Below are 15,106 nucleotides of genomic sequence, written 5' to 3' on the forward strand. Positions count from 1 at the left end.
ATTGAGGTGTTGACCGGGTTGTTTTCTCACCTGGGGGTTTGACAGGGAAAGAATCCATTTCCAAGCTTATTCAGTCTTCAGAATTCATTTTCTTGTGGTTCTACGGCTGAAAGGCTCAGCTACTGGAGGCTGTCTGCAGTTCCTTAATGCAGGACCCTCATTGTAGGTCATCTCACTCAGGGAAACTTCTTCAAAGCCAGCAAAGAAGCATTTATTTCTCTCCAGATTGCTAAACACCCATATTGCATAATGTAATCATTAAACTGTTATTTCATAACTTTTCCTTTATAAAATGACCTAACTAAGGAAGAGATCTCATCAGTTTTAAATATTTTCTCAGTTACAAGCAAATCACAAGTTCTTTCCACACTTAAAATAAAGGGATTATATACAGGCATGGTTAGCAGGAGGTGGAATTACTGGGGGTCACCTTAGGGTCCCTCTGTGAAAACAAGTAAGGTACTAAATTACAAGTTACATTTTTTACTTATTTATTTATTTTTAAAAATTTATTTATTTATTTTTTTATCTTTATGGTTGAATATATTACAGATGTTTCTCATTTTTCCCCCATTGACACCTTCCTCCCCACTCCCGCCCCCGCCTGCCTTTCCCCACACTGTTGTCTGTGTCCATTGGTTATGCATATATACATACAAGTTCTTTGGTTTATTTCTTCCCACCCCCCAACCTTCTTCCCTTTGAGGTTTTTCAGTCTAGCAACCAATTTGTACTTCTTAATCCCTTCAACTTTTTCACCCATTCCCCCAAACCTCCTCCCATCAGGCAACCAACAAAATGTTCTCTATATCTATGAGGAGTTCTACCTGTTCATTTTGTTTGAAGATTCCATTGTTGATAGATATGTATTCATTGCCATTTTGTTTGTTTACATTTCTTATCTTTTTCTTCAAGAAGACCCTTCAACATTTCATATAATAATGGTTTGGTGGTGATGAACTCCTTTAGCTTTTCCTTGCTGGGAAAGTCTTTATTTGGCCATCAATTCTAAATGACAGCTTTGCAGGATAGAGTAATCTTGTTTGTAGGTCATTGCTTTTCATCACTCTGAATATTTCTTGCCACTCCCTTCTGGCCTGCAAAGTTTCTCTTGAGAAATCAGCTGACACTCTTATGGGAACTCCCTTGTTGGTAACTAACTGCTTTTCTCTTGCTGCTTTTAAGATTCTCTCTTTCTCTTGAACCTTTTGCATTTTTATTATGATGTGTCTTGGTGTAGGCCCATTGGAGTTCAACTTGTTTGGGACTCTCTGTGCTTCCTGAACTTGTATATCTGTTTCCTTCACCAAGTTAGGAAAGTTTTCTGCTATTATTGTTTCAAATGGGTTTTTGATTTTTTGTTCTCTGTCCTCTCCTTCTGGCACCCCCAAGATGTGAATGTTGGCATGCTTGAAGTTGTCCCAGAGGCTCCTTACACTATCCTCATTTTTTTGGATTCTTTTTTCTTTTTGCTGTTCTGATTGGGTCCTTTTTGCTTCCTTACATTCCAAATCGATGGTTTGTTTCTTGGCTTTACCTACTCTCCTATTAAATCTGTGTAAATTATTTTTTATTTTGGTTAGTGCCTCCCTCATTTCTGACTGTGCCTCCCTCATTTCTGATAGGTCCTTTTATATGCTCTTGAGGCCCTCACTAAGTTCACTGAGGTTTTTAGTAAGTTCATTGAGCATCCATAGAAGTAATGTTTTGAACTCAGCATCTGTTAGGTTGCTTAGCTCCATTTTGCTTAGTTCTTTTCCTGGGGTTTTATTCTGTTCTTTCATTTGGGACTTGTTTATTTGTCTCCTCGTTTTGGCTGCCTCCCTGTGTTTGCTTTTATGTATTACTTAACAAGAGGTATGTGGCTAGCTGAAACCAGATGCTGCTTGTTTGAAAGAATTTAGGAAAACCTGAAGCAGGATCCAAGACAGGCCAATCCTATGGTTAAGCAGCAGGCAACAGCTCAGGTAGGCCTGAAAGTTGGGTGGGGCGTGGCCTCAGGGAATCACCAGGGCAGGGCAATCAGTGTAACCCAGGTTTCTGGAGTCTCAGATATGGCAGCTGTCTGCCACCCCAGGGAAGGGCTCACCAAAGGAACAAAGGCCTCTGACAGCACAACTGTCCAGGAGAAAGCCCCCTCTCCAGCCCTCATTCCAATGCCAAACAGCTCAGTTCTTCCCTGTATGTCTCTGGCACCCCTTGAGCTGCCTCCCCTCCAAGCTTAGAGGGAGTGAGTCTGATAAGTCCATGCGTGGGTCCTTTAAGAGGAGCTGCCTGGGGTCTCCAGTTGCCTCAGCCTCCCTGAGCCTCAGTTCCCGCTGGTTTTTCAAGTCAGAAGTTATGGGTATTCTCTTCCTGGCACTGGAATCCTGAGCAAGGCACCTGGTATGAGACGGGAACCCCTCAGTCCTCAGGGAGGACCTTCCCAACTGAGGTATCCTCCTAATTTTTATCCGCCACAGGTGGATGTGGGGCCAGCCCCTCATGTCTCCGCCCCTTCACCCCTCCTACCAGTCTTGATGTGGCTTCTTTAATTTTGTAGTTGTAGGACTTCCATTCAACTTGATTTCAGGCGGTTTTGAATGATGGTTGTTCTGTAGATTAGTTGTAACTTTGAGGTGGTTGTGGGAGGACACGATACCATGTTTACTTATGCTGCCATCTTGACTGGAAGTCCCAAGTTACATTTTTTAAAATTTGGTGTTCATAGAAGCTTCAGGTTGTTGATATACATTTTGGAATTATCAGTATTTGAAAAAATGGTATTTTGAAACCAAGAGGTAACCAAAAAAAAAAAAAAAAAAAAAATCAGTATGTATTGAAAAAAGGAACAAAGAGTAAAACTCCACTCTCTCCAACATAAAGATGGAAAACAAATAAAGAAACAATTAGTTTGTTAACAATTAGTGAGTTAAGAAATAATATAATGTCTGAAACAGAGAAGAAAGATTTCCCATATGGGAGAAAGTGATCTATTGTGCCAAAGATGCTTGAGTTAATAGTTTACTCAAGATTAAATTAATAGTTAACTGTAATTGATTGGCAACATTGAAAGGGACTGGTGTATATGAGTGCAGCTAATGAATGGAAATAGATTTTTAAGAAAACAAAACAAAAGGATTGAAGAAAGTCAAGAGAGTTGGTACTAATGGAGAAAATGGAGTGTCACTGGAGAGGAAATGGGGTCAAGAGAAGAATTTTGTTTGTATAGTTTAAAAATAGGAGAAATTATAACATGTTTATATGTGTGAGTATAATCCAGCAGAGGAGATTTTGATAATTGCTATAGCTGAATGTGTCTTTCCAAATACACATGTTGAAATCCTAACCCTTAAAGAGTATGGTATTCAGAAGTGGGTCTTTTGAGAGGAGCTTAGAGTATAAGGGTGGAGACTTCATAAATTAGATGAGTGTTCTTATAATTTTTTTAGAGATTGATTTTAGAGAGAGAGAGATTGAGAGAGAGAGAGAGAGACCAGCATCTCATCTATTTGTTGTTCCACTTACTTATTGGTTGATTTTTGTATGTGTCTGACCAGGATTGAACCCACAACTTTGTTGTTATCAGGACGATGATTAAACCAACTGTGCTACCCAGTGAGAGCATAGTGTTTTTATAAAATATCCTTCTTCAGTTTCACTATTTGAGGACACAGTAGGGAATAAGCCTGCAATTAAAAAGAAAGAAGTTCTTGACTAGAATAATCAATGCTAGTGACTTGATCTTAGATTTTTTGTTTGTTTCTATAGTCCACAATAAGTAAAATCATACATTAGTGATATTTGTCTTTTTCTGTCTGACTTATTTTACTTAGCATAATGCCTTCAAAGTCCATCCATTGTGTTCTAAATACTAAAATTTTATTCTTTTTAATGGCTGAATAATGTTTAGATAGATACATATATATATCTCATATTTTCTTTATCTATCTATGTACTAATATATACATAGTTTACTTTCCTGTCTTGGCTATTTTATTTTATTTATAATCTTTACCGTTGAGAGTATATTGATGCCACCCCTTTTTTCCATTTGGCCTCCCTCCTCCTGATTCCTGTCCTACCCCAGGCCTTCACCACCCTATTGTCTGTGTCCATGGGCAAAACATAGATGCACAGAAGTTCTTTGATTAATATTTTCCAGCCACCCCCTCTTTCTTTTAATATCCATCAGTCTGTTCCATGTTTCCATGCCTCTGTTTTTATTTTATCAATTTATTTTAGTCATTAGATTCCATATGCAAGTGAGATCAGATGATATTTATCTTTTTCTGACTGACCTATTTCACTTGGTATACTCTCCAGGTCCTTCCATTCTGTCTCAAAGGGTAATACTTCTTCTTCTTCTTCTTCTTTTTTTTTTACAGTAGCATAGTATTTTGTTGTGTATACATATCAAGCTTTTTTATCCACTCATCTACTGGTGGGCACTTGTGCTGTTTCCATATCTTAGCTATTGTAAATAGCACTGCTATAAATAGGAGTGTCTATATTCCTTCTGATTGGTGTTTCATTATTCTTAGGATATATTCCTAAGAGTGAAATCACTGGGTCAAATAGCAATTAAATTTTTAATTTTTTAAGAAAATTCCATACTGTTTTCAATAATGGTTGTACCAGTCTGCATTCTCTCCAGCAGTGTCCTAGGGTTCTCTTTCCTCCATATCTTCACCAACATTTGTCATTTGCTGATTTGTTGATGTACTTCATTCTCATTTTAATTTGCATCTCTCTGATCATTAGTGACTTTAAGAATTTTTTGTATGTCTCTTGGCCATTTGTATATCCTGTTTGGAGAAGTGTCTATTCAGGTTCTCTGCCCATTTTTTTAATTGGATTGTTTGTCTTCCTTTTATTCAGTTGTATGAGTACTTTATATAGTTTGAAAATTAAGCCCTTATCTTATGTATTATTGGCAAATATATTCTCACAAACAGTGGGTTTCCTATTTATTTCTATGCTAGGTTCTTTTGCAGTGCAGGAGTTTTTTAGTCTGATATATTAACTTTTTTTTTTCTCCCTTTGTTTCTTTTGCCTAAGGCGATATATCAGTGAAAATTTTGCTATGTCAAATGTCTGAAATTTTGCTGCCTATGTTTTCTTCTAGGATTTTTTTTTTTTTATTTTGGTAAATCCTCACCAGAAGATATTTTTCTATTTACCTTCAGATAGAGTGAAAGGGAGAGAGGGAGGGAGGGAGGGAGAGAGAGAAAGAGAGAGAGAGAGAGAGAGAGAGAGAGAAACATCGATGTGAGAGAGACACATCTACTGGTTGCCTCCTGCATGACCCTGACCAGGGCCATGGAAAAAACCGCAAATGAGATACGTGTCCTTGACGGGAATCAAACTCATGATTCTTTGGTCAACGAGCTGATGTGCTAACCACTGACCCAAACTAGCTAGAGCTCTTCTAAGATTTTTGTGGTTTCATGACTTACCTTTAAGTCTTTTATCCATTTTGAGATTATTCTTGTGTATGGTGTAAATTGGTAGTCTAGTTTCATTTTCTGCATTTACATATCCAATTCTCCCCACACAATTTATTAAAGAGACTATGTTTTCTGCATTGTATGCTCTTGCCTTCCATGTCAAATATTAATTGAGCATAATGCCTTGGGTTAACTTCTGGGTTATTTATTCTGTTCCATTGATCTATGTGCCTGTTTTTGTGCCAGTATCAGGCTGTTTAGATGACAATGACTTTGTAATATAACTTAATATCCTCTCACTGTGTTCTTCTTTCTCAAGGCTGTTGTTGCTCTTATGGGTCTTTCTTGGAAAAAATTTTTGGAGTATTAGTTCTAGATCTATGAAATACATCATTGATATTTTAATAGAGATTTCATTGAATCTATAGATTGCTTTGGGTAGTTTAGGCATTTTAATTATGTTAATTCTTCCAATCAATGAATGTGATGTATTCTTCCACCTATTTATATCTTCCTTTATCTCTTCTTTCAACATCTTGTTGGACAGGTCTTTTCTAAGGTCAGGTCTTTTACCTCCTTGGTTAAGTTTATTACTCAGTATCTTAATATTTTTTTGTTGCAATGGTAAATAAAATTATTTTTTTTAGTTTCTCTTTTTGATAATTAATTATTGTTGTATAAAATGCCATTCATTTCTGGGTGTTAATTTTTTATTCTGTTACATTGCTGAATTTATTGATTATTTCTATTCATTTTCTGGTGGACTCTTTAGGGTGTTCTATGTAGAGTATCATGGCATCTGCAATAATGATAGTTTTACTTCCTCCTTTCCAATTTGAATGCCTTTTATTTTTTCTTCTTGTCTGATTACTGTGGCTAAGACTTCTAGTATTATGTTGAATAAAAGTGGTGAAAGCAGTCATCCAATCTGGTTTCTGGTCTTGTGGAAAATGCTTTTAGTTTTGCCCATTGAGTATGATGTTGGCTGTAGGTTTGTCATATATAGTCTTGGTTATGTTGGGGTAAGATCCCTCTATTCCCATCTTGCTAAACATTTTTATTATAAATGGGTGCTGGATTTTGTCAAATGCTTTTTCTGTGTCTATTGATATGATCATGTTATTTTTATTTTTCAACTTGTTTATATTATGTATTACATTTATTAATCTGTGACTATTATATCACCCAGGCATTCTTGGAATAAATTTCACTTTGTCACAGTGTATTATCTTTTAATATATTGCTGAATTTGGTTTCCTCATATTTTGTTGAGGATTTTATCATCTATGATTGTCAGATATATTGGCCTGTAGTCTTCTTTATTTGTAATTCTTTATCTTGTTTTGGAATTAAGATAATGCTGGCCTCATAAAAATTACTTCGAAGTCTAGCTTCCCTTTGAATTTTTTGGAGTAGTTGAAGGAGCATAGGTATTAGTTCTTCATTGAATTATTGGTGAAACTCCCCTGTGAATCTGTCTGGAGCAATACTTTTGTTTCCTGGGAGTTTGTGTATCACTGCTTTAATTTCATTAGTTGTTATTGGTCTGCTAAGGTTTTCTGACTCTTGTTGAGTTGTGGAAGTTTGTAGGTTTGTAGGAATTTGTCCATTTCATCTATGTTATACAGTTTGTTAGCATATAGTTGTTCATTGTATTTTCTTACAGTCCTTTGTATTTTTGTTGTGTCAGTTGTTACTTCAGCTCTTCTATTTCTGATTTTATTTATTTGGTTCCTCATCACTTTTGTTTATCTTTTCAAAGAACTAGCTCTTGGTTTCATTGATATTTTGTGTGTGTGTGTGTGTGTAATTTGTCTTTATGTCATTTATTCCTGCTTAGAACTTTATTATTTCCTTCCTCTACCTACCCTGTTTTTTTCTTGTTGTTCTCTTTCTAGTTATTTAAGTTGTAGGATTAGATAATTTATTAGAGTTTTTTCTTGTTTCCTGAAGTAGGACTGTATTGCTATGAACATTCCTCTCAGGACTATTTTTATTGTGTCCCATAGATTATGTGTTATTTGTGTTCATTTTTATTTGTTTCCAGAAAGTTTTTAATTTCTTCATTTATCTCATTGATAACTCATTCATAGTTTAATAACATGCTATTTAGCCTCCATGTTTTTGTTGTGATTGATTTCTAGTTCCATGTCATTGTGATTTGAGAAGATGCTTTATATGATTTCAATCTTTTTGAACCTGTAGAGACTGTTTGTGACCTAATGTGGTTTATCTTTGAGAATGACCCATGTGCACTTGAGAAAAATGTATATTCTGCAGCTTTGGGGTGAAATACTCTATACATAACAAATAAATCTATTTTATCTAGTGTGTTGTTTAGGGTTCATGTTTTCTTGGCTATATTTTGTCTAGATCTATCCAGGAATGTCAGGAGTGTCTTCAAGTTCCCTACTATGATTGTATTACTGTCTCTTCTTAAAGTCATCTAAATGTTTTTTTGTTTGTTTTATTTTATTTTGTTTTGTTTTTAAAATATATTTGGGTGCTCCTACATTGGGCGCATATATATTTACCAGGGTTATATTCTCTTGTATTAATCCCTTTTGTACTATAAAGTGACTTCATTGTTTCTTGTTTTGGTATTCATTTTGAAGTATATTTTGTCAGATATGAGTATATCTACCCCAGCTTTTTCTTATTTCAATTTGCATAAATTTTTTTTTTTCCCATCCCTTAACTTTCATCCTGTGTGAGTCTTTTGTTCTGAGGTGGGTCTCTTATAGACAGTATATATATTGATATAGGTCATTTTTTCTTATCCATTCAGCTACCCTGTCTTTTCATGGGAGCACTTAAACTATTTACATTTAAGGTTATTATTGATAGGTACTTATTTGTTGCCATTTTTATTCTTTGGGCCCATGTTTCTCTCTCTTTCTCTATTTATGCTCTTACCACTATCCCTTTAGCATTACTTGAAGTACTGGTTTAATGGTAATAAACTCCTTTAGCCATTTTTTTTTGTCTACTAAACTCTTTATTTCACCTTCAATTTTGCATGACAGCCTTGCTGAATAGAGTAGTCTTGGATTCAGACCCTAAGTTTTCATTACTTTGTATAATTCATGCCATTACTTTCAGGCCTGAAGTGTTTCCATTGAGAAATCAAATGATAACCTTACGTGATCTTCCCTGTAGGTAACTTTTTGTCTCTTTCTTACTACCTTTAAGATTCTTTCTTTGTCTTTGATGATTTCCATTTTAATTATGATATATCTATGTGTGAATCTTTTTCAGCTCATATTTATTGTGACTCTGCACTTGTGTGACTTTTTTCTTTACCAGGTTAGGGAAGTTTTCTTTCATTATTTCTTCAAACATTATTTCTTTATTTCTTGCTTGAATTCTCCTCATTCTAGTACCCCTATTATGTTGATATTGTTAAGTTTCATATTTTCCTAAATTTCCCTTAAACTATCCCCTGCTTTTTTACTTGTTTTTCCACTTGCTTCTCTGATTGGGTGTTTTTTCCTACCTTGACATATACTTCACTGATTTGATCCTCAGGTTCTTCTAATCTATTGTTGATTCCTTCCAATGTATTCTTTATTTCAACTACATCATTCTTCGTTTCGAATAGCTTCTTATTTATAGTTTCTACATATATTTTCATGCTGATGTATTTTCCACTGGGTTCCTTATAGTTCTTTTATTTTTATAAAAATTCAAGTTTTATTTACTTATTTGTTACATTTTGATAATATTATGAACTTAACAAGCAATAACATTTTTTTCTACCTCTTAGCTGAACAAAAATATACACAATATGGCATTTTCATTAGGCAAGACTTGCTGCTTCACATTTTACATGAGAATGCAATGTTACCATTCCTTGAACAAAATGACTAGTTTACTAAGGAAACCATCTTTAGAAGAAGTGTTCAATAAGAATATTTTATTTAAATAAATCCTCCAGTAGGAAAATTCATTGCCTTTACTGAGGAGAAGGCTCTGTAAAATTATTGTTAAATTTATCTGTGCAGCTCACCGTGTCCTTCTTGGAAACATCACTATTTCCACATCACAGTTCCCAAAAGGACTTTCAAGTCTTAAAATTCTGTCTCTCCTTTGGCTTGCTTCTCTCTTGACTGTACCCAGGCTTTATTGATGGTTCGCTTCATATCATCATCTCCATCTTCATAAATCTTCTTTAGAACATTCATTAGTCCCTCACCAAGGTTTGTTTCAGTGTCATAGGAGGGCTTTTCTTTCTCTTTGCACTCTTTCTCCACCTGAGTCAGGTAGTTCCACCATGTGTTTTCTGCTTTCTTTCTACACAAGATAATCACTCTATCTGTCTTGACTTTTTTTGAACTGCCTTCCACAGAGATGGGTTTCAAAAGATTGTTCACAATCATGGAGTGATTTTTCCCATTTAGATTCTTTACCAGAAGATCAAATGACCTCTCTGTGAAATGCACCTGCATGTTTTCTGTGGGGACCTGATGAACTCCAGTTAAGGTGATATAGATCTTCATAAACTTATCTGACTGATCCCATCCATAATTACTGATTTTCACTGTGTATCCCATCATAATGGGGGAAACCATGGCAGCTGGCTTTTCGTTGTCAAGAAGTTCTACTTTCCTTGTTGATTTCTGCTGCATCTTGTTCTTCATTTCTGTCTCAATCTTGGATTTTTTCGGCTGTAAGGGCATCCCGTATTCTCTTTCTAGTGGCTTTTTTCCAGCAGCACTTCCACCTCTTTTAGATCTTTCTGTAACTCCTCCACCGCTGAAACCATGGTCAGGCTGGGTAGGCAAGGCACGAGCTGCAGCCCGTGTAGGGGAAGACGAGGAAGTGCCGCAGTGGAGGGAGTCGCAGCGCCCGCAGCCTCAGCGCACCGCCCTCCTATAGTTCTTATTAATTTGCTTGTAGTTCTCACTAAGTTGTTCGAACACCCTTATATCCATTACTTTGAATTTTTTCTCTGACAAATTGCTTGCCTCCATTTAATTTAGTTCCTTTTCTGATGAGTCCTCCTTTTCTTTCATTTGGTGGTTGTTTCTTCGTCACCCATTGTAGTGGTCCAGTAGTCCCCGGCCATGTCATGGGTGCAGTTTGATGCAGCCAGTGCAGCAGATGTCACAGGTCTATGTATGCTGGATTTTTAATCCAGTCCAGTCATCTAAGGGCACTGGCACCTGATGTCTGTGCAGGTGGCTGTGAAGAGGCCAGAGGACTGAACACTCTGTTGTGGTGGCACTGGCATCTTTGGTTGTGCCTTTGATGGGGCAAGTGGGTCTGGCGGAGCCACTGGCTCTCTGCTGTGGCAGGGCTGGCAGGGCTGGCAGCTCCCGGCTGTGGCAATGGCAGCTGTAGTGCCAGTTTGCTGCGGCAGCAGCTGCAGAGCAGCGGGTGTGCTGCAGTTGTATTGGAGCCAGGTACACCTGTTTATGGCCTGGAAGCACTGGATCTCATATCTTAGCTATTTCAAATAATGCTGTAATGAACATAGGGGTACAGGTACATTTTTGAGTTAGTGTTCTTGTTTTCTTTGGGTAAATACTCAGAAGTGGAATTGCTGGATAAATGGTAGTTCAATTTCAATTTTAGGAGGACTCTCCATGCTGTTTTAAATAGTGGCTGCACTAATTTACATTCTCACCAGTAGTGTACAATGGTTTCCTTTTCTCCAAATCCTCATCAACATTTATTTCTTGTCTTTTTGATAATAACAATCCTAACAAATGTGAAGTAATATCTCGTTTTGGTTTTGATTTGCATTCCCCTCATTATTAGTGATGCTGAGTACTTTCTCATGTGCATGCCAGCCATATGTATGCACATTTCAGAAAAATGTCTGTTTCAATCCTCTGCCTTTTTTAAAATTAGGTTTTTCTATTGGGTGTATGAGTTCTTTATGGTTTTAGGATATTAACCCTTATCAGATATCTAGCAGGTTGGCTTTTTGGTAGGTTTTGCATTCACTATCATTTTAAAGTAGTTTTATTTTGTTTTTTTTCAGTGAAGACAGAATGTTGATGCAAGACAAAGAAAAGTATGTTGCTAGCGTGGCTCCACATTTGCCTGTTGTGTGACTTTAGTAAGAAACTTAAAGTTCTATTCTTGTTTTTTGTTGATGAAGGGCTCTATTCCTGTAGATGGTTTTAAAGTAAGTTAATAAACTTGCTTCTTTGGGAAGAAACATGCAGTAAGGCCAACAACCCTGAAGGAATGTATGTTCAATGCATTTGTAATTTTTAAATATTATATTTGTATCAAATTTCACAAGAATAGCAGATGGGGATACATTTATACAACACAAAACCTCTGGTTAATAAAATGAATCAATTTAAATTGTGCTTTTTGACCTTTATCACAATTTGGAGAATATTTATGCTTGTGGCTGATAATAAGTCAATCATTTATGTAATAATAACCATTAGACCTCATGGGTACCAAAGGCTTTACTCACATCTATTAATTCTTGTCTATTAATCAAAGGCTTTGGTTAAGCTTAGCTAATAATCATTCCCCTGTGCTACTAGTATCATTAGTAACATATTACTCCCATCATTCAGACAGTTTCCCAGTGAACCCCGGCCATTGTTTGATATGTGCTACCTCCTTGGTATTATTAAAGGGTGTTGATTTAATATTTATATATACAACCTAATTGTTTTTCAACTGAGAGCATTATAAAAATAAATCTGTCAAATAAAAGTACGAAGTAACAAATAACTCACAAATGTTTTACAGGAATCAATTAGCCTAATTACTCTAAGGATAATATGTGACTCATGAAAAGATTAACAAGGTCCACACTCCTTCTAGTTGCTGGACTAAGGTGAATTTTCAAGCCACTAATCCACATTAGAATTAAATTTGATCTTTCACAAATATTAACAGAAAATAGAAGTGGAAAGTAACTATTAACAAATATTTAACATATTTTCTACACCTCTTTGTAATTGATGGGTGCAGTTCTAATAGGGGAAAGGAAAAAAAAAACAGGATAATGGTGACCCTAACAAACACAGAGAAGAACTGATGAAGTATTTATCTTTAGTACAATTAAAAATGTATGAAAGTCAAAATCTTAAAAATTAAATGGCAGAATTGTGGACTATAGTTTATGAGTCTATGTGGAAGTAATTAAGATGCCCTAAATATTTTTAAATAAATATCTTAAAAATTATTACTATAAAAGTCATATTATAACCTTACCACCTCCACTGTGCTTCAACCAATCAAAAGAACAGATTTCAATAATGATAATATGCACTGCATCTTACCCTGCTAAATATTTACTTGCATTATTTCATGTAATCTCAGCAATTCTCTTTCATGGGCTCTCTTATTATCCATGTTTTATAGATTAAGAAACTAAAGTTTAGAAAAGTTTAAGCTCACACAACTGTTGATAAAGTTGGGATTCAAACCCAAATCATTCAAAGTTGAGAGCCAGAGAACACTGCATTATTCTAGCTAATCAATCAAATTTATACACTTTGACCCAGTAATTACAATTATGCTAACATAACTAAAGAAAGTAATAAAATATATTGAAATAGTTAAATAGTTGAACCAACTAATTTTAATAACCATGCCACCATTTAATAATTTTAAGGACTAAGTTATTTAAAAATCTAACAGTGCAAAAGGAGATAGTTTTTTTTTTTCTGAAAAAAGAATATCATTTTAAAAAATATTAAAATAGCTCTGGCTGGTTTGGCTCAGCAGTTAGAGCATCGACCTGCGGTCCAGAGAGACCCAGGTTCGGTTCCTGCTAAGGGCGCATACCTCGGTTGCAGTTTGTCCCTGGCCCTGTCTGGTCATGCAGGTGGCAGTCACTCGATATATCCCTTTCACTTCGATATTTCTCTCTCTCTCTCTCTTCCTCTCTTCTCTCCTACTCTATCTGAACAAGGAATGGAAAAATGTCCTCTGGTGAGGATAAAACAAAACAAAATAAAACAAAAACAAAAAATAAAAATGAAAATATTAAAATAAAAATTTTGTGCATACATTATCTTTAGTGAAGGACACATATTTTATTGAATCAATATTGGTCACATGAATACATATTAACAGGTAAAATGTGATATGATACATTTCTTTAACCCACAGCCAATTAAACATGATTTTCTCATTTGTATATTAAAAATTATTATTCTCAGTTAAAGATATTATAATTTTCTTTTGCATATCTCAGAACACAAATGTTTAAAACCCTTTGTAGCCCAAACCAGAACATGTTGCACATAGTAAACATTCATTGTACATGTTCAGCTATAGTTGAAAGTATGAAAACATGGAGGGTGGGGTAGGGTAAAGTTAGTAGAAAGAAAGACCAGATTGCTGTCAATCTCTGGAGCCACTGCTTTGCCTGAGGCATCAGAAAATAGGTGCATAGAATACTATCTGAAACAGTCAAGACAGGTCTTGTAAGAGCACATTTTAGGGTACTATGAATTAGGCTGTCATATAAAACCAGAACTTCAAAAGGGCAAAAATCACATTGGGATGGGTAAAGGTACAAAGCAACCAAACAAACAAAACTTTTTAGCAGAACTTGCTTGGAGTTAAAAGGAAAGAGGAAAGTCTAAATCTTCATGGTCTGGCCTTCACCTATTTCTTGCTTTAATTAATAATATTCCTGACTGGAAAAAAAAAAAAGATGGCAGTGGGCAGGACTGGAGGGAGGGTGAGTGTGTGAGAAAGTGAACTAGTGTGTGAGAGAGTGTGAGTGTCATGGAGGTGGATGACCAAACTAGTGCAGTGCAGAGATGCAGAGCAGAAAGTTCCTGTGCTGTAGACGGGGAGCAGTCAGCTGCCACAGTAAGCGGCTCTTCAGGACACTTCTCCCTGCCCCACGGGGAGGTCTCACTATTTTGGAAGATCCCTGGTCTTCCCTGGGAGGAGGCAGTGGGTGTGGCTAGGGCCCAGCAACCTGAGCCCACCAGTGTACCTGGCACCATTGGGCCAGTGGACACCCCATGTCAACAGAGACCAGTGCACAGTAGTGGAGCTGCCAAGGTGCCGGTTGTGAAAGCCGCAAATGGCCGGGAGCCCAGCACCATCCCCCAGAGTAGCAGCCGGATTAGAGTCGAGATATACCCCCAGCAACAGAGGCTTGAGAGTAGAATCCATCCCAAGGCAACAAATGCAAAGACCAAAAGCTGAGACCCATCCCTAAAAACTATAGCAAAGGCTGAGTGGGAGTTGAGCCCCGTGGGACAGCAGCACTCCCCAGCCACCAGTGGTGGGACCTGGAGCTCCAGAGAGGCCTGTGCTATCCAGTGGCCCATAAAAGTGGCGGGAAGCTGGAGCTCAAGAGCGACCTGTGTGAACCAGCTGCCTGTGAGACCTGCGAGGTGCTGGGGCACCAGGCAGGCCTGTGTGACCCAGCTGCCCACAAGATAGGTATAGAGTGGGGTCTCCAAAGGGACTGTGTGATCTAGCTGCCCATAGGACCTGTGGGGTACTGGGGAACCAGAGAGGCCTGTGCAACCCAGATACCCACAAGATAGGTGTGGAGTCGAGTCTATAAAGGAACTGTGCAATCCAGCTGCCCATTGTACAGGCAGGGAGTGTGGCTCCAATAGGGCCTGAGCTATATAGCTACAGGTGGCACTAGTGACCAGTTTGGAACACAGCTGCAGAGGGGCCCATGTGATCCAGCAGCAGCACCTACCATGACACACCAATAC

At 37.0% G+C, this 15,106-nt stretch overlaps 1 pseudogene; it reads right to left on the reverse strand.

The window, feature by feature from the left end:
* Positions 1-9,499: 9,499 nt before the first annotated feature.
* On the reverse strand, positions 9,500-10,194 carry LOC118620449 (annotated as a pseudogene).
* Positions 10,195-15,106: the final 4,912 nt, after the last annotated feature.

This window comes from Molossus molossus, unplaced genomic scaffold (genome assembly GCF_014108415.1).
Source record: "Molossus molossus isolate mMolMol1 unplaced genomic scaffold, mMolMol1.p scaffold_m16_p_7, whole genome shotgun sequence".
In the NCBI taxonomy this organism is placed as follows: Eukaryota; Metazoa; Chordata; class Mammalia; order Chiroptera; family Molossidae; genus Molossus; species Molossus molossus.